The sequence below is a fragment of the Phacochoerus africanus genome, chromosome 9, assembly GCF_016906955.1.
Source record: "Phacochoerus africanus isolate WHEZ1 chromosome 9, ROS_Pafr_v1, whole genome shotgun sequence".
Classification (NCBI taxonomy): Eukaryota; Metazoa; Chordata; class Mammalia; order Artiodactyla; family Suidae; genus Phacochoerus; species Phacochoerus africanus.
The window spans coordinates 48,672,577-48,696,363 of NC_062552.1; positions in this window are offsets into that span (position 1 = coordinate 48,672,577).

The following is a 23,787-nucleotide window of genomic DNA, read 5'->3' on the forward strand; positions in this document are numbered from 1 at the left end:
CCATTGGGGGGTGAACTGGGGGCGGAGATGGGAAAAGCAGGGGTTTCATCAGGAATGAGCTCTGTAACAGTGTGAATTGATCTTGAAATAGGTCTGGACCTGGTTCTACCATTCCTTCCACTTTTCCTTCTGTAAAGAGGGCTGAACACCTCTTACAAACCCAGAGGCAGGTACTGTGGGGGGCTTCAAAGAATGACCACACACAAATCCTGCCCACGAGCCAAGAATGATCTTGAGAGAGATCAGAGTTATCCTCTGTTCATCGTTTCATGTTCCAGGTTGGCAGTCTGTCTCCACAGCCCTCTCCTCCTCTTGAGTTCTTAGGTAGAGATGCATGTAGTTTTTGGGGGGACGGAGGGGGAACTGAATCTGAAGAGAGCCTGTTTTAGTGCTTCCCCTCCCTTCCTGGGGCCTGTGCAGACAGGACACTGAGATGGGAAATGCAGCCCCTGCCCTGAGCTTGCACGGAGGCCTGGTATGTACACAAACAACCCTAGGTGCCAGGCTGACTCTTGGAAGTGGCTTCGTGAAGCAAATAAGGAGAATCAGGGAGCTCCTGCCGTGGCTCAGAGCGTTACAAACCCAACCAGTATCCATGAGGTTGCGGATTCGATCCCTGGCCTCACTCAGTGGGTTAAGGATCTGGCGTTGCCGTGAACTGTGGTGTAGGTCACAGACTTGGCTCAGAACCCACATTGCTGTGGCCGTGGTGTAGGCCAGCCACTGAGCTCTGATTTGGCTCCTAGCCTGGGAACTTCCATATGCAGCAGGTGTGGCTCTAAAAGAGAGAGAAAGAATCAGGAGTTCCTAGGAGGGAAGGGTCACTCCCGGGAAGATTTCCTGGAGAAGGACATGAGCTGAGCCTGGAAGGACGAGGGGATTCTACAGCAAGAGATAGAAAGGAGTGAATTACAGGTACTGGCAATGGCGAGAAATCCATGGGAAGGCTGGAAAAAGCAGGATGTAGTCAGGAAAGAAGTTCACTAGAAATTAACGCAGAATCCTCTTCTCTCTCTCTCTCTCTCTTTTTTTTTTTTTTTCTTTTTAGGGCTACACCTATGGCATATGGAAATTCCCAGGATAGAGGATTGAATCAGAGCTGCAGCTGCTGGCCTATACCACAGCCACAGCAACATGGGATCTGAGCTACATCTGTGATCTATGCCACACCTTGAGGCAAACCTGGATCCTTAACCTGCTGAGGCCAGGGACAGAACTTCCATCCTCATGGATACTAGTCAGGTTCTTAACCTGCTGAGCCACAATGGGGACTCCTCCTCTTCTCTCCTTAATGGTTGCGTGGTCTTGGACAAGTCACCTAACCTATACACAATGGGGAGAAAGCAGAGAGGCTTCCTATGAGGTCCTTTCATCCCATCTTTCTTTCACAAAGCAGGGAAGAAGACAGACAAAGTTCCTGCCCTCATGGAGTGGGGAGAAAGAGAATAAACAATACATAGGACAGATGGTGGTAAATGCCTTGGAGAAGCAAAAATTAGACAAAGGATGGAGGCTAAGGAAGTGTGGGATAATTTAAGATGATTAGGGAAAGCTTCACTGATAAGATGACAATTGATCCAAGATCAGAAGGAGGGGAATGAGCCAGCCAGGTAGATATCTGGGGGAAGAGCTATCTGAACAGAGAGAAGAGCTAGTGCAAAGGCCCTGGGGTGCTTGCAAGCTTGGTTCAAATTCAATCAAGTTCAAGGCCCAGTAAGGAGGACAGTGGAAAGGAAAGGAAGAGCAGTAAGTTCCATAGAGACTGGCTCTAGAAGGATGTATTATAGCTGGTCCTTTTTCTGCCAGGGTTAAGTCCCATTAGAAAATCAAAAACAGCTTGATGGGCTGGTTAGCAGGAAGCATTCACAGTGCTGGCATCAGCAGCTGGCAGAGTGCCAGGGCACCTGGGGGCAATTGTTGACTGGACCAATTTGCTGTGCTGAGAACACACTTCCTGACACACTGACTGCAGGGATTCTCAAGTGCTCTTGCCTTTGACCGAAAGGGCTCTGCAGTTCTCTGTGGAGTGCATCAGAGTACAGCATGGTCCTCAGCAGCATTCCTGCAACATTAATACTGCTACTCCTCAACCAGACCCTAGCCCTGAGAAGAATCCTCAGTAAGGTGACAACACATGTGGAGAGAGAACATTTGACATCTTAACTGAGCCGTTTCCCTAATCCCCAACATTTCCTTCTGCTCCGGACCCTTCCCCCTTTCCACTAGCAGAGGATTCCTCCCTTGCTCCTTGATGGAGGAGAGCCCCAAGAATAAAATCTTTTGGGGGAGTTCCCACTGTGGCTCAGCAGCTTAAGAACCTGACTAGTATCCATGAGGATGCAGGTGCCAGCCCTGGCCTTGCTCAGTGGGTTAAGGATCCAGTGTTGCCACAAGCTGCAGTGTAGGTTGCAGTTGCTGTGGCGTAGGCCAGCAGCTGTGGCTCTGTTTCAATCCCTACCCTGGGAATGTCCATAGGCTGCAGGTGTGGCCCTAAAAAAAAAAAGAAAAAAAGAAATTAAAAAAAAGAATATTTTTGGCTTTTGAATTACAAAATGCCCTGGAGATATTTCCAGAACTAAGGCGTGAGAATGAGTGTGAATGGGACACTCGGCTCCCCAAAGAGAAACAAGTTTATGGTTAGTAGGTGGGAGGGGAGGTGGAGGAAAATAAAGACTAAAAATGCTCTGCCTTCTTCCAGGTCAAGTGCCCAGTGTGGAATAGGGGCAGAAGGGGGCACTGTGTGGTGTATCTAGGCCAACTGGGTTCTGAGAGTCTGCCTTAAGCTCTCCGGGTCCAGCCTGATCTGATGCTGGCACTGCTTTTAGTCCTGTGTGATTAAGAAAGGCCTGGATGCAGTCCTGGGAACCCAGAGAGGCCAAGCCACGGAGAATGGGGAGGGATAACAATGTTAAACCCCCATATAAAGAGAAATAAATATTTATTACATATAGCATTTATTCTAAAGCACTTCACAAGCATTAACCCACTTAATCCTCACAGTAACCCAGTAAGGTAGGCACCATTATTATCCCCCCATTAGAGAGGAGGAAACGGAGAGGTTAAAAAAGCTTAGCTAGGGAGTTCCCGTCGTGGCGCAGTGGTTAACGAATCTGACTAGGAACCATGAGGTTGCGGGTTTGATCCCTGCCCTTGCTCAGTGGGTTAACGATCCCGCATTGCCGTGAGCTGTGGTGTGGGTCGCAGACGCGGCTCAGATCCTGCGTTGCTGTGGCTCTGGCGTAGGTTGGCAGCTACAGCTCTGATTCGACCCCCAGCCTGGGAACCTCCATATGCCGCGAGAGCGGCCCAAGAAATAGCAAAAAGACCAAAAAAAAAAAAAAAAAAAAGCTTAGCTAGGAGTTCCCTTCATGACTCAGCAGAAATGAACCTGACTAGCATCCATGGGGACGCAGGTTCAATCCCTGGCCTCGCTCAGTGGGTCAAGGATCCGATGTTGCCATGAACTGTGGTGCAGGTCGCAGATACAGCTTGGTTCTGGTGTTGCTGTGGCATAGGCTGATGACTACAGCTTCGTTTTGACTTTGACCCTAGCCTGTGAACCTCTATAAGCCACGGTTGCAGTCTAAAAAAAAAAAAAAAAAAAATCCAAAAAATCTTAGCTAAGGTCTCAGTGCCAGCAAAAGACATGACTAAGTTTTGAAGAACCAGATATTCTGCCTTGGTGGATGATGCCCCGTGGGTCCTTTTTTTTTTTTTTTTTTGGCTGCACCTGTGGCTTTTGGAAATCCCTGGGTCAGGGATCGAACCTGAGTCACAGGAGCAACCCAAGCCACTGCAGGACAACAACCAGATCCTTAACCTGCTGAAGGGAACTCCCCCACGTGGATTTTTGACAACATGTAGGATCAGATTCCGCCCACCTGCCCCAGGTTCTCCATAAACCTCCCCAGAGCTTAGGCACAAACCAGATAAAACAGGGAGAGGAAATCCCAAATTGACTGAGATTAAATTTCTACCACTAGCTAGAAAGGGACTCACCAGTGAAATTTAGCTCAGTTACAGATCAATGGAGTGTTTGTGGACTAACATTCATTCTCATTACAATAACTGGAGTGCTTCTTCCTGCTATTGCTGCTTGTCCTGCCACTGTCACCACCATTAGGCCACCTGCCATGGAGCATGTCAGGAAAGGTGCCACCACATCTAGGGTAAGAGCAAAGATATACCTACTACCAGGATTATGGCTTCCTCTTCTCTGGCTAAGGTGGATCTTGGGTTGAGCCATTCCAAGTGAGTGGGTTGGGGCCCTTGATGCCAGCTAAAAACTCCCTGTGATTGGCTGGAGGCATCAATCACCCCACTCACTCATCCAGTTATGCCTGCAGGTCTACCCTCATCTGGAAAGAATGAATGCAGCAAAGCACTATGGTTGCCTAATGTAAGCCATTTGTGTAGTCAGGAGGAAAATGGGATGTGATTCAGCTGGGACATTCCAGCTTCTTTTTCAAGAAGCCAGTGGTCAGTATGGAGAGGGCAGGGCATTTTGCAGAAAAGGGATATTTCTGGTCAGACTCGATTCATTCTTCCATAACCATCCCTGGACTTCCTTGGGAAGCTGGGTCTGATCCATTCCTGGTTGTCTGCAGATGGGCTGTATGTATGTTCCTAAGAGGCCAGGGAGTTTAGGAATTGCGATTGCATGAGTTTGACACCATTCTAATTTCTTACAGGCCATGGCCCAAGATGCAATAATGTATTTTATATGCCAAGAACATTGAAAGGAAATTTTCAGCAGTTATTATTCTAATTCAGTGGAGTATAAGCTGCTTGAGGGCAGATCTGTTTATAATTGGCTTGACCTCCAAGACCTAGCACAGGCCTCTAGGAAGCAAGGTGTAGAGTTTTATCAACTTCCTTTCCACTCTCTCTCATGTCCTCTGACTCTGCCATTTAGCAACGCCAATCCCTTTTCTGTCCCTCAGACAAAAAAAAAAAGACAAACCAAAAGAATTTCCTGTTGTGGCTCAGCATTAATGAACCCAACTAGCATCCGTGAGGACACGGGTTCGATCCCTGGCCTCACTCAGTGGGTTAAGGATCCAGTGTTGCTGTGAGCTGTGGTGTAGGTTGCAGACAAGGCTTGGATCCCATGTTGCTGTGGCTGAGGTGTAAGTCGGCGGCTACAGCGCAGATTTGACCCCTAGCCTGGGAACCTCCATATGCTGTGGGTACAGCCCTAAAAAAAAAAAAAAAAAAAAAAAAGAGGAAAGATCTTTTCTGTCCTTTGTGGACTGCCAAGTACTCTCCTGCCACAGGACCTTTGCACATACCTTCCCTAAGCCTGGGGTGTCCTTCCCTCAGCCTGGGGTGTCCTTCCCTCCCTTATTTGCCTAGTCATCACAACCTTAGATCAGCCTCCCTGACTAGGTTAGTTCCCTCAAGACAGATTCTCTTTGCACATTGTCACTCTCCTTGTTGCATCTGCCACAGCTGTCATTTTACACTTTGTCATGTGACTCTTTGATTAAAGCCTGTCTCCCTTTCCACACAGTTCATTCTATGAGGACAGGGACTGTGTTACCATCAACTCCCTGACTGTCTTGCCCAGCGCCTGGCCCCTAGTGAGTATGAATGGGTAGACCTACCTTCATGGAGCACCTGATCCTGGATACCAAGAGCTGAAAATCCCAGAAAATGAGTATTATCCTCCCTTTACAGAGAAGTAAACTGAAGCCCAGAGAGGAAAGAAGGATTGTTCAAAGTCCCATGCTTTGCAAGGGCCAGAGGCGGGCTTTGAATTCAGTTCATCTGACTCAGGCACCAGCATTCTTCCTGCCTGGGTTGCTCACTACATCTCTACTGGTTGGTTGAAGGATTAACCTGACTATTTGGGATGGATGGCATCAGCTTTGCCTGTGAATCTATAGATGTAAGTCTGTGGTTCCGATGCAAATTAGCAGAGTCCTTGCCCAAGAAAGGAGGCTGCTTGGGTTTGGATCCAGGCCAGACTTTCACTGCTTAGCTGGTGACAACAGTTCCCCAGCCAAACAGCAAGGTGGCCCCGTTCTCTTGTCCTTTCCAGCTCTGCTGGGCCATGAACTCTGAGAGTGGGGGGAGAGGCATTTCCGGGGCCCTGGGTTATGCCCCTCTGGGGTGATTGCTACAGCTGGCCACATGTTCACCAACTGCACTTTGGGAAATTGCCCCAGGTCCTGGTTCACAGAATTGCTGGGAAATTGACAGCTCTGGGTCCACATAAAAGGCATTCTTGGAAAATCTCTCCACCCTCCCTCCTTCCCCTGCTGGAGAACTTTATGCTGTGAATTATTGCAGCAATGGGCGGTGCGGATGGTTTCGAGTGGAGGGGGCTGGGCCTCATTGCTTTATTGCTCCAATGTGTGCAGAATCAACTCAATTCTCTGGCAGCATCTCTTCTTCGTGGAATGAAGATGCTCAGAGAAGTGGAAGCAGGAGACAATGGGCCTTAGTGTCTTTGCAGTTTGCCTGTAAATCTCCCCTCCACACTCCAGACCCTCTAGCAAATAAAGAGGGTGAGGGGAAGGGACATGGGAGTCAGGCTGTCCACCTTCCCTCTGCACCAAATCACTCCCAGGAGAGGGAGAGCCATGGCCATTCCTGACCAAGGTGCACCAAGAGGGAAAATGCAATGTAAGACTGAGGACTTCGTTCTGGACAGAATAATAACTTGTGCTTATGCATCTGGTCTCAAGTAGACTTTCGTTTCCCCTTGGCCAATCTGGGGGTGTGAGGGATTGGAAGATGTCACACTTTGGGGATTATATTGCCAACGCCCTCAGCTCTGCAGAGCAGTGCTCTCCTATGGAACGTCATGTAATGATGGAAATCTTAAATACTTAGGTGGTCCAGTATGGTAGCCCTTGGCCATGCATGACCATTGAGCATTTGAAATGTGGCTAGTGTGGCTGAGAAATTAATTTTGAATTCCATTTTCATATTTTAATTTAAATAGCCACATGTTGCTAGCGGCTGTCATATTGGAGCAGGCGGTTCCAGAGTCTTGCTACTCAAAGGGCGTTCCAGTGACCAGCAACATCAGTATTACATGAGAGGGTATTAGAACTAAGCCTCACCCCCAGACCTATTGAATCAGACATGCTTTTTTTTTGGCGGGGGGGGGGGTTTAGGGCAGCACATGTGGCACATGGAGGTTCCTAGGCTAGGGGTCTAATTGGAGCTATAGCTGCTGGCCTACACCACAGCCATACCAGATCCTTAACCCGCTGAATGAGGCCAGGGATCGAACTCGCAACCTCATGGTTCCTAGTCGGATTCGTTTCTGCTGTGCCACGATGGGAACTCCAGACTTGTGTTTTAACAAGATCCCAGGTGATTCTTCTGCACATTAACAACTGAGAAGATTTCTCTGGAGCATTGTCAAGGACAAAGAAAGGGGAAAAAAAAAAGAGAAAGAAGCAAAGAAAGAAAGGAAAGAAGGAAGGAAGAGAGGGAGGGAGGGAGGAGGGAAAGAGGAAGGAAGTGAGTGGACAGAAAGAACAGCTTTAATGAAGTCTTTTTTCTTTCACATAGAATTCTCAGCACTCATTTGGGGGGTATTGATCCCTGTTTTGGAGTCAATTCTAACAGCTTTGGCTGCAGAATTTTCTTTTCCAGCCTGCAGTAAATTAGAAACAGCAATACATAGAAGCAGCTAGAGGCACGATGGGAACAACTTGGCCGCCTCTAAAGCCACACGTTTAATGAGCACAAAGTGCCGTGTGAGTGTAAGACTCACGACGACCAGTTTGGTTCTGGAAGTTGAGGTCTGGAGCATCCCTCCAAGGCTGCACTGGAGTCTCTCGGCTGGAATTACACAAGCCAGGGCAGCACTTCAGCATTCCATTTTTAAGTACATGTTAGTGTCTGGTGTAATGAAACACATGCTGTAGACTGATGAAATTTAATGTTCAAGCTAAATAATAAAGTCTTTTATTTATGGGCAAATTTTATGTCTCCCTGTAGGGAGATAAGTTAGTGTACAAGTCTTTCCCACTTCTGCTAGGTCTGATGTGAAGCCAGTTTGTTTCCTCTTGACATCACAAGGGAAATATGGGGAGAGAGGGAGGTGAAGGGTGGGGTGGGGAAGGCTTTATATTTATGAGCCTGTGGTCTGATGTAGCAGATGCTGACTCTACTGGATTTGTGGGTGTGTGGACAGCGGAGGAAGGAGTTAAGTGGGACTCCCTTTCTGACCTCTGCCAAGTCTCTGGTAGGATTGATGGTAAGGGCTGCACTAAAGAAATTTATTTATTTATTTATTTATTTATTTATTTTGCTTTTTAGGGCCACACCCATGGCATATGGGGGTTCCCAGTCTAGGGGTCCAGTCAGAGCTATAGCTGCCAACCTACACCCCAGCCACAGCAACGGAGGATCTGAGCTACATCTGTGACCTACACCACAGCTCACGGCAATGCTGGATCCTTAACCCACTGAGTGAGGCCAAGTATTGAACCCATGACCTAATGGTTTCTAGTTGGATTCGTTTCCACTGCACCACGACGGGAACTCCTAGAGAATTTTTTTTTTTTTTTTGTGGCCATGAAATTTTTTTTTTATTGCACAATGAATTTATTACATTTATAGTTGTACAATGATCATCATAATCCAATTTTATAGGATTTCTACCCCACAACCCCAGCACATCCCCCGACCCCCTGAAATGTCTCCTTTGGAACTCCTGGAGAAATTTTTTTTAATTCTAAAGATGATTCTGATGATGCTGGGGAGGGTTTCCAGCTCCTTGAGACACTCTCCTTCACTGGTAAGTTTGTTCTTTCATTTCAGAAGTCAATCAGCAAACATGGATTGGGCTACGCACTAGGCACTGTTCTAGGTAGTGGGCATTAAAAAGTATGAAACAAATCGGAGACCGTCTTCAAGGAGTATGCATTCCAGGGGCACAGAGCATGAACAAAAGCAATTTTAGGGTCTGAGAAGTGATGCAAAGAAGGTAAAACAGAGAAGCTCAGTGATCATCAGAGAAGGCTTCCTGGAGGAAGTGCCATTTGAATTGAGTCCCTTAAGACAATGAGAAGGAGGCAGCTCCTGAGGGTTTGAAGAAGGGCATTTTAAGGAGGACAGGGGACAAGAGAGTGGGGGGAGGGTGGGCTGGGTCATGCAGGGCCATGGTCAAGGTGGCGGGATTTTATTCTAAACACAGTAGGAAACCATTGGAAGGCTTGTGTCCCAGGCAGAGGAGTGATTTTTCCAAGCTCGCTCTGGCTGCTGCACAGAGAAAGGTCTGTAACTTTGGAGGAAGAGACTGTTTTATTCCAGGTGACAGGTGGTGGAGACTTGGGTTGGGAGGTCCTAGTGGAGGTGTAAGAAGAGGCCAGATTCAAGAAATATCCCAAAAAGGGGATGGACAGGTCTTCCTATGAATTCGATGCTTATGTGAAGGTCAAGCTCAGTTCACGGAGCAAATGCGAGTATGTCTCTCTGAACAGGTGATGGCGGCATCACTTCCTGAGATGGAGAAACCTAAAGGGAAAAATTTGGAGGAGGAAATCAATATTTCTGTAAGTTCGGGATGTCATTCCAATAGCCAAGAAGATAAACATTTAGGAAGTTGGATATGAGTCCAGAGCTCCAACTCTTGGGCTAGAGACTCTTTGTTTTTCGGCCACGACCAAGTCATGTGGAAATTCCGGGGCCAGGAGTCAAACCCACGCCACCTGAGCCACAGCAGTGGCAAAGGAACACTGAAGGAACTCCGAGCTGGAGATTTTTCAAACGTGGTTGCGGGAGTACCTTGGTGGCTGAATAGGTTAAGGATCCATTGTCAAGCTGTGGCTTGGGTCATGACTGTGGCGCAGGTTGGATCCCTGGCCTGGGAACTTCTGCATGCCATGAGTGTGACCAAAAAAAAAAAAGTGGAGAGTCCCTGTTCTGGTAATGAGCACAACTAGTATCCATGAGGACTAGTATCCACTCCATCCCTGACCTCGTTCAGTGGGTCAAAGAGCCAGCATTGCTGTGGCTGTGGTGTAGGCCAGAAGCTGCTTCTCTGATTCAGCCCCTATCCTGGGAACCTCCATATACTATGGGTGTGGCCCTAAAAAAAAAAAAATGGCACAGAGAAAAGATGTACAGGACCACCTGAGAACAAAAAATGACTAGAAGGGATAAGATTAAAAACTTAGCCCTGGGGCACATGACCACTTAAGAACTAAAGGAGAAGGAGGAGCTGGCAAAGGAGTCTGGGGGAAAGTGGCCAGAAAGAGAGGAGAAGACAGGGGAGTGGGGGACCACATCAAATGCCTCCAAGAACTTGAGAAAGATGGAGACAACTGCCCCTTGGCTCTGGCCTGACAGAGGTCACTGGTGACCCTGATAAGGGCTTCTTCAGAGTGTGGGTAGATATAAAAAGTACAGTTCAAGTGGACTGAGGTTTTTACCTCTTTTTTTTTTTTAAGCTTCACACCCACAGCATATGGAGTTTCCCAGGCAGGGGTCAAATCGGAGCTGTAGCCGCTGGCCTATGCCAGAATCACAACAACGCAGGATCCAAGCCGCATCTGTGACCTACACCACAGCTCACAGCAACACTGGATCCTTAACCCACTGAGTGAGGCCAGGGATCTTACCCACAACCTCATCGTTCCTGGTTGGTTTCGTTAACCACTGCGCCACAACAGGAACTCCTATTTACTTCTTTTTTTTAGGGCCACTCCCTCGGCATATGGAGGTTCCCAGGCTAGGGGTTGAATCCAAGCTGCAGCTGCTGGCTACACCACAGCCACAGTAACACAGAATCCAAGCCATATCTGCAGCCTACACCACAGCTCACAGCAATGCCAGATCCTTAACCCCCTGAGCGAGGCCAGGGATTGAATTCATGTCCTTACGGATACTAGTCAGGTTTGTTACCACTGAGCCACGATGGGAACTACTGGATATTTACTTCTATATGGAATATGAAATAAGTAGTATCAGTTGCCTCTGAGGAGGAAAATTGGGTGGCTGAGAGCAAGAGAAAGGGACAACCTTCCTTTTCACTATATATACTTTTGTGTTTGTTTAGACCCTGTCACAAGCACCTATTCAAAATGCCCCAGTGGACTAAGGAAAGAACAGGCAGCAAAACCCAAGGTGGGGATATCAAATACAGACCGTTCTTGGGAGATGTTTTGCTGGGAAAGGGAAGAGACAAACAGGTTGCAGTGGGGTCAAGGGGAGGTTTTGGAAAAGGATGTTTATGCGTTGATGAGAGTGGTGGTGGTGGGGGGGGACATGGGTAAGACAGGAAGAGGGGGCGCTGCCGGAGCAAGATCCTTAAAGAGGCCAGAGCAAGGGGGTGGGACCCAGAGCGAGGGTGGGAGGGAGTGGGGGCTGGCCTCAGACGGACGGTTCACCTCCTATCACAGGAAGGAAGATGGCCTTGTGGATTTAAGTAGAGCAGGACAGTGCATGAGAGGTGGGATGATGAGGCCCTCCGTTAAGGACGACTGTGCCATGGAGACGATATTGGACAGTCAAGGAGAGAAAATGTATGACACGGTTACTGTAGGGTGTGGCACCCAGGGCAGCAATGATAGGTTTGTTTGGTGGTATCAAGCCCCCGTTTGGAGTCTGGGGTCATAAAAGTGCAATGTAATCATTGCAAGGGCTGCAGTCTTCCGCTCTACCAGCTGAGCTAGTGAAGGAGCGCTGGCAACGTAATAGGAGGAGGGTGTTGGGTGGGGGGAGGAGGAGGCAGAATTCCTTCCCTTTCATTTGGGTCCCTCTGCATTTGGAAGTCTGCCTTGATTCTTCTTTGGCAGAGAGGTCTTGCTTCTGTGCTCGTTTTTTTCTTTCTTTTTCTTTTTCTTTTTTTTTTTTGCATTTTTTTAGGGCCGTACCCAAGCCATATGGAGGTTCCCAGGCTAGGGGTGAATCGGAGCTATAGCTGCCGGCCTATACCGGAGCCACAGCAATGGCAGCTCCAAGCCGTGTCTGCAACCTACACCACAGCTCACATCAATGCCAGATCTTTAACCCATTAAGCAAGGCCGGGGATCAAACCCGCAACCTCATGGGTACTAGTCCGGCTCTTTACCACTGAGCCATAATGGGAACTCCTCCTCTGTGCTCTTTTGGCTCCCTGGATACTTCTTGGTGGTAAGGGGCTGTCAGAAAATGACGTGGCATGGAGACACACGAGTGGGGCAGAGCTGGGATTACCAGGCACTTAGAAGAGCACCTGGCAGCAAAGGACCAGCTGGCTCTTGGAAGATGGGCCAGTGGGATGTATTGGTAACACGGTGGATGTGTGGATTCTGGGGTGCTGGTTTCGGATACTGGCTCTGGGTTGTTGTTGATAGCATGTGGGCAGAGGGGTATTGGCATTGGGCTATTTGGCACTGAGGTGTTCTAGGGCCAAGAATTGCTGTGGATGTCCGGAGGGGCACCAAGAAGAGCTGCCATTGTGAGGTACAACCCAAATTGTACAATTGGAGAGATGAGCATGAAGCCTAGCTAAATCCATGAAGAAACAGTAGCTTAGTGGTTGCCTGGGACTAGAGGTGGGATAGAGATTAACTGTAAGTGGGCATGAGGGTTCTTTTGGGGGTGATGAAAATGTTCTAAAAGTAGATTATGGTGTTGAGGATACAACTCACTAAACACACTAAATCTCACTGAATTATATACTTGAAATGGATAACTGTTTTGATATGTAAATTATACCTCAATAAAGTTGAAAAAAGAACAACCTGGCATCATGCCCAGCACATAGCAGGTATTCAGTAAATAATTATTGAATGAATAAACAATCTCTTCACCACAGGGAGGGATGCCAAAAAGCTGGCCACATTCTTGACAATGAACATGCGTTACTCTTACAATCAGAAGAAATATTTGTTTGGGATTTTTTTTGGCCACACCCATGCCATACAGAAGTTCCTGCACCAGGGCCTGAACCCATGCTACAGCAGTGGCAACACCAGATCCTTAAACTGCTGTGCCACCAGGGAGCTGAAAAGCAGGTTTCTTTAGGGGTTGGTGGCCCTTGGCATTCTGCCTCAGGCATCTATTCTCATTCAGGATGCCCTGGAGTTCCCATTGTGGCTCAGAGGAAACGAATCTGACTAGCATCCATGAGGATGCAGGTTCGATCCCTGGCTCGCTCAGTGGGTCAAGAATCCGGCATCGGGGTGAGCTATGGTATAGGTCGCAGACATGGCTCAGGTCCCATATTGCTCTGGCTGCGGTGTAGGCCGGCGGCTACAGCTCTGATTGGACCCCTAGCCTGGGAACCTCCATATGTGGCAGGCGCAGCCGTAAAAAGACAAAAAAAAAAATCCCTGCCTGTGCTGAGTCCTTCACACCTAGGTTTCCACTCTTACCTGTCTGCTATCGGCGCCCCCATAACCCAGCTGGGCCTCTCCTCCTGAGATCCCGTGTTCCCAGGCACCATGACTCACACATACCCATCATCTCCCTCCCTCCCGACCCCCACCTGCCCCTTTTCCTCACGCCCACCTTAGTGACTAAAGGTGGAGCCAGCATCCTGGAGGCATCCTGGACTCCTCCCACCTCATCCAGCTGCCAGCAACCCCCCCCAGGGTTGAATTCCTATTTCCTGGGAAGTGACATGAGCTGCCCACGGCCAGGCCTGTCCTGTGGCTGTGAAAAGGAGAGCATGGTGGCACCTTGGAGGGGGCCACGGCTGGATCCTATGGGTAGAGATATCCTCCTCTTTCTCTGCCATGCACAGGGCCTGGCCGTAGCAGGGGCTCAGTAACCACCCGCTGAAGGGACAGAGCTGTGCAGGCATGAATGCAAACAACCCCTGGAGTTCCCATGGTGGCGCAGTGGAAGTAAATCTGACTGGTAACCATGAGGTTGTGGCTTCGATCCCTGGCCTCACTCAGTGGGTTAAGGATCTGGCGTTGCCATGAGTTTGGTGTAGGTCGCAGGCACGGCCCGGATCCCACGTTGCTGTAGCTGTGGTGTAGGCTGGCAGCTGTAGCTCTGATTCGACCCATAGCCTGGGAACCTCCATATGCTGCGGATGCGGCCCTAAAAAGCAAACAAAACAAAACAAAACAACAACAACAACAACAACAACACCCATGGCTGGAAAGATCCAGGGGTCATCTGGCCCAATCCGTAACACCCACACATGTCCCAACATGTTACGAAGGAAGAAGCAGAAGTCTGCCATGGGGCAGGGACCTGCTCAAGGAGAAGCAGTGGCCTCTTCCCACACACACACAAAAAAAACTAGAACCCAGCTGTCCTCCTACCATAGTTTCCTCTCCAAAATCTGTAAAAGTGGGAGTTCCCATTCATGGCTTAGTGGCTAACAAACCCAAATAGGATCCATGAGGATGCAGGTTCCATCCCTGGCCTCGCTCAGTGGGTTAAGGATCCAGCGTTGCTGTGAGCTTGGGGTGTAGGTCGCAGATGCTGCTCAGATCCCGCATTTCTGTGGCTGTGGTGTAGCCTGGTGGCTACAGCTCTGATTTGATCCCTAGCCTGGGAACCTCCATGTGCCTCAGGTGTGGCCCTAAAAAAAAAAAAAAAAAAATTCTGTAAAAGTGAAAAAGGCTTCTAGGAGCCAGTGGGGCTTGTTACTACCGCTCCCCCCATAGGCCAGCTTGGTGCTGGGTGTCCTCATACACCAAGTGGCTTGACCCCATGCCAGCCCTGGGGTGGGGTAGGCACTATTGTTACCCCCATTTTACAGCTGAGTAAATGGAGACTGGGCTACGGAAGTAGGCAAGAAAGTGCTGGAGACAGAATTTGAATCCTGATGTACCTGCCCCCCAAGATGGGTATTCACAGAAGCCATGCCCTACACCAGGATGGTTTGGAAAGGGGGGGGGGTTGGCCCAGCAAGGTGATGGCCCCTCAAGGACCTGGCCCCAGGCCCCTGGGGGGGGAGAGCTAGGAGCAGGTAGCACTTGGAATCCCAGGAGAAGAGGGAGGTTTCCCTTTCTTTTCATTTTAGGGCCTCACTGGCAGCATATGGAAGTTCCCAGGTCAGGGGTCAAATCGGAGCTGCAGCTGGCGGCCTACACCACAGCCACAGCAATGCAGGATTCGAGCCATGTCTTTGACCTACACCACAGCTCATGGCAACTCTGGATCCTCAACCCACTGAAAGGGACCAGGGATCGAACCCGTGTCCTCGTGGATACAAGTCAGATTTGCTTCCACTGAGCCACAATGGGAAATCCTCTAATTCCTTCTTCATAAGCCACACATGTCCACTTCTGTCCTCAAACCAGCGGTGGTTGTTGGTTTTCAACCTGATAAAGTCCAGATGTCTTAATTTGGCCTTCAAGTTGCTCTTCAGTCCAGTCCTTGGCTGGTTGCCCTGCCTTATCTTGCTTGCTGATCTCCTAAGCAAGCTCTTGCCAAAATTACCCCGCTTATCATTCCTCTGAACATTCCTGCTGTTTTCCTGCCTCTGAGACTTTGCCCATGCTAGTCCCTCTGCCTGGAATGCCTTTCATCCCCATCTTCTCCTATGCAAATCTTATCCATCCTTCAGAGCCCAGTTTTATTGGCACCATCTCTTTCCGTGGCTTTGTCCTCCATCTCTCAAACCTGAAGGATTGTTTTCCTCCATTAAATCCCAGGGCACTTTGTACAGACCTTCTTAAGACCCTTGACTTGCTGCCTCAATTATAGATGCTCTCTGTCTGTGTCCTTCTCTTTTTGGACAGTGTATGTATGAGGGCGACAACATTGTCCAATCCATCTCCATACTCCCAAGGGTCATGCACACCGTAAGTGCACAGTGAATGCATACTTGGCTTAATAAAGGCACAAATAGACTCCTAAAATCCGTGGGAAGTCGTCCTGGCCCAGCGGCACTTGGATTTTAACAGAGATCACCATTTGTCCGAATGCAGAGAACTTATCCAAAACTTGGAAATAAGGCAGAAATGTGCCTCTAGGGCATCTTCTAAGGGTTGCTGATTGTAGAAATGTCTGTTTTGATTTTGTCTGGTCTTTTTAGGACTGCACCCTCAGCATATGAAAATTCCCAGGCTAGGGGTTGAATTGGAGCCCATAGTCTCCAGCCTATACCACAGCCACAGAAACACAGGATCTGAGCCGCATCTTCGACCTATGCCACAGCTCATGGCAAGGCCAGATCCTTAATGCACTGAGTGAGGCCAGGGATCAAATCCACATTTTCATGGATACCATAACGGGACCTCCTAGAAATGTCTTTGTTTGACTACTACTTGCCATTCATTACAACCCAGACTTTGTAAAAATCGACGTTAACTGTAGAAAATTGATGAGTTGGAAAAGATTTCCAGACGTTTAGAAAAGGATAACCCTAAAGGTTATGGTTTGATTGTCCCATAGGACATTAACAAGATTTTCTCATCTAATTCAGCAACTTTATTCCAACATTCTTTCAGTAACTGTATACACCCTATGCCTAGTGCCCTCCTGCTGGGTTCCCTCATTCATGAATTGAACAATTTTTTTTTTGTCTTTTGTCTTTTTAGGGTCACACCTGCAGCATATGGAGGTTTCCAGGCTAGGGATCGAATCGGAGCTGCAGTTGCCAGCCTTCACCACAGGCACAGCAACACCAGATCGAGCCATGTCTGTGACCTACACCACAGCTCATGGCAACGCCAGATCCTTAACCCACTGAGCAAGGCCAGGGATCGCACCCGCAATCTCATGGTTCCTAGTCGGATTCGTGTCAGCTGCGCCACAATGGGAACCCCCTGAACAAATCCTTGATGTGTTCATCTTATGCTTGTTTGGAAGTTATGTGTTATAAGTTTTTGAAGATTATACATTGACACAAACTTTGAAGCATGTTAGAATCATCTGTGGGGCAATTAAAACTTACTGTTGAGAGTTCCCGTTGTGGCTCAGTGGATTATGAACCCATGAGGATGCGGGTTTGATCTCCAGCCTTGCTCAGTGCATTAAGGATCTGGCATTGCCGAGAGCCATGGTGTAGGTCAAAGATGCCACTCAGATCCTGTGTTGCTGTGGCTGGGGTGTAGCTGGCAGCTGCAGCTCCAATTTGACCCCTAGCCTGGGAACTTCCATATGCTGTAGGTGCAGTCCTTAAAAAAAAAAACTTATTATTATCTAGTCTCTACCTCTGTTGTTTTAAGTCAGATAGTCTTGGGTGAGGCCCTCATGCCTGTTTTTTGTTTGTTTGTTTGTTTTTTAATACTTAAGGGAATTCTAATTAATATGCAAAGCTAAAGACTTCTCTACCAAAGGCAGACAGCCTTTATATTAAAGCACTTAACCACAAGCCTGGCACATAGCAAGCGCTCATTAAAATTAGCCGTTATTCCTGGTAGCCTTGATGATCAAATTTCAGACACTGAGAGTGAAGGTTTGGCGTAGGGCCTCTCTGCATATTTCTGAAGTCATACCAGCTTCACGCTGGGCCTTTTAGATCATGAGGTGCAGCTGTATACCAAGTTTTTCACTATAGTCATTTCTTATGGCTGCTGTAACAAGTTACCACACACTTAGGGCTTAAAACAACACAAATTTATTCTCCTACAGTTCTGGAGTTCAGAAGTCTACAATGAGTCTTATGGAGCTAAAATCAAAGTGTCAGCAGGGTTGGTTCCTCCTGCAGGCCCAGGGAAGGACCTGTTGCTGGCCTCTTCCAGTTTCTGGTGGCTGCCAGCATTCCTTGGCTCAAGGTCCCATCACTCCAGTCTCTGCTTCCATGGCCACATGGCCTTCTCCCACCACCCACTCTGACCTCCTGCCTCTTCCTTCTATAAGGACCCCTATGATGTCATCAGGAGTATTTGAATAATCCAGGATAATTTTCCTTTCTCAAAATCCTTAAGGCAGGGAAGTTCTCATTGCAGCTCAGCAGTAATGAACCCTACTAGTATCCACGAGGACAGTGGTTCTTTCCCTGGTCTTGCTTGGGTTAAGGATCCAGTGTTGGCATGAGCTGTGGTGTAGGGAGCAGACACAGCTCAGATCCCACGTTGCTGTGGTTGTGGCATAGGCTGGCAGTTGTAGCTCCGATTCAACCCCTAGACTGGGAACTTCCATATGCTGCAGAGGTGGTCCAAAAAAATAAATAAATAAAAACCCGAACATAATCATAACTTGGAATTCTTTTTGCCATAAACACGGCATTCACAGGTTCCAATAGGGATATGGATATTTGGGGACATTATTCGGTCTACCTCAGTCCCCTTCCCCTTAGCCTCTGGGATCCAGGGCACCACCCTTTGCTGAGAGCTGGCTGCTATCAACCACCAACCACTGCAGCTCTTGTAACTATGGGGACCTCTTTTCTCAGTGTTGGGGATCACACAGAGCAAGTGAAAGCTTTGCGAACCTCCAAAACTAGGACTTTTATGCAGAAAACAGTAATATGTTTGGGACTCAAAGAGTCAGAAAGGAGAATTTAAAGGCAACTCTGACAATCTGGCTACCTGCGGGTGGTCCACAAAGCAAGTGGGACGTCTCCCTGCCACACAGCTAGGTCATGGCCACCTGTTCTCAGTCCTGGACAGTCTGACCTCTGTGCTAGAGCCTTTACTGTGTACTAAGCTGCTAAGAAGAAAAAAAAAATCTATCTGCTGTTTTAAAAATTCTCTCTGCAGCAAATGACAGAAATGAGTTGATTGTTGCAGTTCTGGATATCTCCATTAAGTAATTACTATCTCAGAGCTCCACAAAGGCCCATTAGAGAAGAGGCAGAAGGTTCAGTTCCCTTCCTCCCACTGATGTGACCTGGGCTTGCAAGGGCAGGAAGGGCAGGTAAGGACACTGTGCAACAAGCAAAGGCCTGCCCTCCACCATCCTGTGCCAGGGTGAATGGCTTGGCAAGTAGGGGAGGAGCTGGATGCCTGGCAAGCAGAATAGGGAGGCCAGACTCCCATGAAAAGTCAACAATATGCAGATGTGGACACAGCAGCCCTGTTCATCCAGCTGCATCCATACCCCGCCCTCTATATGTCAACTTATTTCACAGAAGCTCAGTGTTCACAAACCCATAAAGCATTCCCCCACATCTTCTCATTCAGTCCTCACGAAAACCTAAGAGGTTCGCCATGTTGTTATTATTGTATCATTTTATTTTATTTATTTTTATTTTTTATTTTTTGGCTGTTCCTGTGACATGCAGAAGTTCCCCAGGCCAGGGATCAAAACTGCACCCTAGCAGTGACCTGAGCCACAGCAGTAACTACACTGGATCCTTCAACAGATAGACTCCTGCCCCAGTGTATTTCTTTCTTTCTTTTTTTTTTTTTTTTGGTCTTTTTGCTATTTCTTGGGCTGCTCTCGCGGCATATGGAGGTTCCCAGGCTACGGGTCTAATCGGAGCTGTAGCCACTGGCCTACGCCAGAGCCACAGCAACTCAGGATCCGAGCTGCATCTGCAACCTACACCACAGCTCATGGCAACGCCAGATCCTTAACTCACTGAGTGAGGCCAGGGATTGAATCCAAAAACCTCATGGTTCCTAGCCGGATTCGTTAACCACTGAGCCACGACGGGAACTCCTATTTCATTTTTATTCATTTAAATATATATATATATATATATTTTTGTCTTTTTGCTATTTCTTGGGCCACTCCCGTGGCATATGGAGGTTCCCAGGCTAGGGGTCTAATCGGAGCTGCAGCCACCGGCCTACGCCAGAGCCACAGCAACGCGGGGTCCGAGCCGCGTCTGCAACCTACACCACAGCTCACAGCAACGGCAACGCCGGATGGTTAACCCACTGAGCAAGGGCAGGGACCGAACCCGCAACCTCATGGTTCCTAGTCGGATTCGTTAACCACTGTGCCACCATGGGAACTCCATAAATATTTATCTACTTTTGTTTTACATTATTTTGATTTAAGCATAGTTGATTTACAATGTTCGTTTCAGGAGTACAGCAAAGAGATTCAGAATATATATATATAACCAAACCCCAGTGGTGGGAGGAGGACGCAGCCAGGTTGGAGGACTTAGATACATATATATATATAAAACTATATGTATATATGTGTGTGTGTGTGTATATATGTATAGACACATATATGCAGTTATATTGTTCAGAATATATATATATGCAAAATACAATATATATTGTTGAAAAAGTATACATATTCTTTTCCATTATAGGTTATATAAGGTATTGCATATAGTTCCCTGTGCTATTCAGGAGGTCCTTGCTTATTTTATATATAGTAGTGTGTATCTGCTAATCCCAAACTCCTAATTTATCTTCCCCTGCCCTTTCCCCTTTGGTAACCATAAGTTTGTTTGCTGTGTCTGTGAGTCTGTTTCAATTTTGTAAATAAGTTCATTTGCACCATTTTTTAGATTCCACATATAAGTAATATCATATGCTATTTGTCTTTCTCTGACATTTCACGTAGTATGATAAGCTCTAGGTCCATCCATGTTGCTGAAAATGGCATTATTTTGTTCTTTTTATGGGCTGAATAGTATTCCATTGGATATCTATACCACATCTTCTTTATGCATTCATCTGTTGATGGATATTTGGGTTGCTTCCATGTACTGGCTATTGTGAATAGTGCTGCTATGATATTGTCCTATTTTAGAGATGAGAAGACTGAATGAAGCGACAAGCTGTGAATGTTTTGCCAGTGCCAAATGTCAGTGAGTGACAGGGCTAGATGTAGAGGCACCCTTTGTGACATCATTCAGTGCAAGGTGGCCCTGGGTGGGGAATGCATTTTAGCAGGCAAGGCTTCCATCTTGTCACCTGCTGCCAGAGGCCCAGACTTTAGGAGACTCCTCTTTAGAAAGCTGCCCAATTTCCCCACCCTTCACTGCCCTCCTCAGCATTCTCTTCTTCTGATGGATTGCACCTCTAAAACACTCAGTCACTCCCCCCAACCTTCGCAGCATAATTATAGCAACTTCCATGTTACAAGTTATAGGGCAGATAAATCAGTTACTGATTCAAAGGAGTGAGGACGTTAACGTGCCCTGAGTGGATTTAGCCCTTAATTTAACAGGCCAGTACATGTGCTGTGGGCCTAGACTGAAGACCATCCCATCAGGGTGGAGCCAGCTGGCCTGCATCAGGGCCAAAAGCAAATGAAACTGAAACCCCGCTGATGGGAGGAGCAGGCAGCCAGGTTGGAAGACTTGGAAAACCACTTGGCGCCTTGTTTTGGTGTAACTGAAAACCAGTTCTAACTGGGAGGTGTGTGTTTTGCTGAGCTGCTGAGCTATGATGCCCTATAGGCTCAGCTTTCTCCGCCTGCCTCCCCGCCCCAGCACAGAGATCAGAGAAGCACCCAGACACCCTACCTACCCTTTGTTTGAAAACCTTCTGCCCTGGGGTTGGCAGTAGATCTCACCTGGAAATTTGCAGCGAGAACAGCCACTAGATCAAGGAACACACCAGATCAAGGACTCACTGAAGCAGGTTACCCACTGGAGCAGAGATTTGCAGATAGAATTCAGAAGGGTCTGGGATTTAGGCACAGAAAATAACACCTTTATTTTCCCTAAGTTTTTTGTTGTTTTTGTTTGTTTGTTTGTTCTTGGGTTTTTTTTGTTTTTTTTTTTTTTTTTTTTTTTGCTTTTAGAACCGCATCTGTGGCATATGGAAGCTGCCAGGCAAGGGGTTGACTCAGAGCTGCAGCTGCTGGTCTATACCATAGCCACAGCAACACGAGATCCAAGCCACGTCTGCGACCTACACCACAGCTCACGGCAACGCTGGATCCTTTAACCCACTGAGCAGGTTGAACCTGCATCCTCATGGATACTAGTTGGATTTGTCTCAGCTGCGCCACAACAGAAACTCCCTATTTTCCGTAACTTTTAAATGTAATCCAGCATTTCCTCCCATTGTGAACACAGGCAACAAACCCCAGTACTAGTAGCAGCACTTGGAACTCTGTCCTCTCAGAAATCACCGATATTTTCATATCACATTACAGTTGTTGTAGGTATCTTGAGATATGGTTTATGTGCCTCTCACTACTTCAACATTAGGGTTGTTGTCGGAGTTCCTGCCCTGGTGCAGCTGGTTAAGAATCCAACTGCAGCGGCTCAGGTGGCTGCAGAAGCATGAGTTTGACCCCCAGCCTGGTGCAGGGGGTTAAAGGATCTGGCGTTGCCACACCCGCAACATAGGTCACAGCTGTGGCTCAGATTCAATCCCTGGTCCAGGAACGTCTATAGGCTGCAGGTGCGGCCAAAATAAATAAATAAATAAATAGGATCGTTGTTAGATGTGCTGCTGGATCCTAATCGTGGATTAATGAAGAAACATATGACAATGACACAATTCAAAGATATTTTAATTACCATATTTCAATATAATTGATTTGCCAGCCTACATATTTTATCCCATGTATTTAAAAACATTTTTCTGAGAAGGGGGACTATGGCACCAAGAAAGTAAAAACATGAAGATCTCACACATCCAAAGTAACCTTCACAGTGGGCAGAGACTATGGATCACATCACCGAAGTGGAGGTGGGTAAAATAGAGATTCCAGGGCCTTGTCACCGTTCGGGCTCTCTGGGAAGCTGGTCTGAGATGGAGTTTAGAGTTCAGAGGGTTTATTAGGAAGTGCCTTTGGGATCAACACTCAAGGAAGGGAGAGGATGGAAGCAGGATTGGGAAGAGGGAGAAGATGCAGGCTCCACAGAGGCCTCAGCCAGCCCTGTGCACGGTGCTGAGGCTGTGATGACTCTTCAGAGTTGTTCTGAGTTGCGGTAACGGGGCCAGGTCTTTATATCCCCCATGTTGACCAGTTATTAAATACAATCATCCCAGGAAAAGGGATATGGGATATGGGATATGGGCAAGGGATATGACCTTGGGCAAGGTGCTCTTCCAGCCAAGGCATTTATTTCCAAAAGAGAGCTGACAGCTGAGAGCTTCCTGCCAGCAGTACTCACTGCACTCTCAGTAGCTGGGGGAGAAAGCCATGATTCCTCAGTCCAGCACTGGCTCCACCCCAGGCCTATTGCTGCTGAATCCCTGGATGGAGTCTAGAACCTGTCATTTTAATTTTATTTATTTTTCTTCCTTTCTTTTTTTCTTTTTGCTACCCCACGGCATATGGAGCTCCCTGGCTAGGAATCAGATCTTAGCCACATTTGTGACCTACACCATAGCTGCAGCAATGCCAAATCCTTTAACTCACTGTACCGGGCCAGGGATCGGACCTGCATCCTGGTGCTGCAGAGACACCACCGATCCCATTGCGCTGCAGGGGGAACTCAAGGGCCTGTCATTTTGAAAACTCTCCCAGTGATTCTGATGCTCTGCCAGGTTTAGAAGCCTTGCTCCCTGGTGGTAAGGGCTGGCGGGGGCTCTGAGATCAGGATGTCCAAGGGACTTGTTCAAGGACAGGATGCAGCTGACACAGCCTTGTCCATGGCATTTCTCCATTGATTAGTTTCACTCAACAATACTTATTGAAAGTCTTCCACCATGCTGGGCACTGGGGATGCATTTGTGAGCAAAAGAGATACAGCTCCAGCCCTCATGGCACTTATAGTCCTTGGTCTCACAAACCTCTCAATGCAGGATGCTGCATGGGTGACTAAGTTGGCACAACTTCTCTGCAGGGCAAGTTGGCAACATCCATAAAAATTATAAAGCTACCTACTCAGCAAGTCTACTTTTAGGTACTTGTCCTGCAGAGAGATCTCCATATGGGTGAAGTCATATATGTAAAGGATATTCACCAATAAGTGATTCGCAACAGCAAAAACCTAGAAAAGCCTCAGTATTCATCAATGGGGACTGGTTGAATAAATTGTAGTATATACAAAGGAATCCTACATAGCTATTAAAAAACAACAACAAAAAAAAGAGTTCCTGTCAT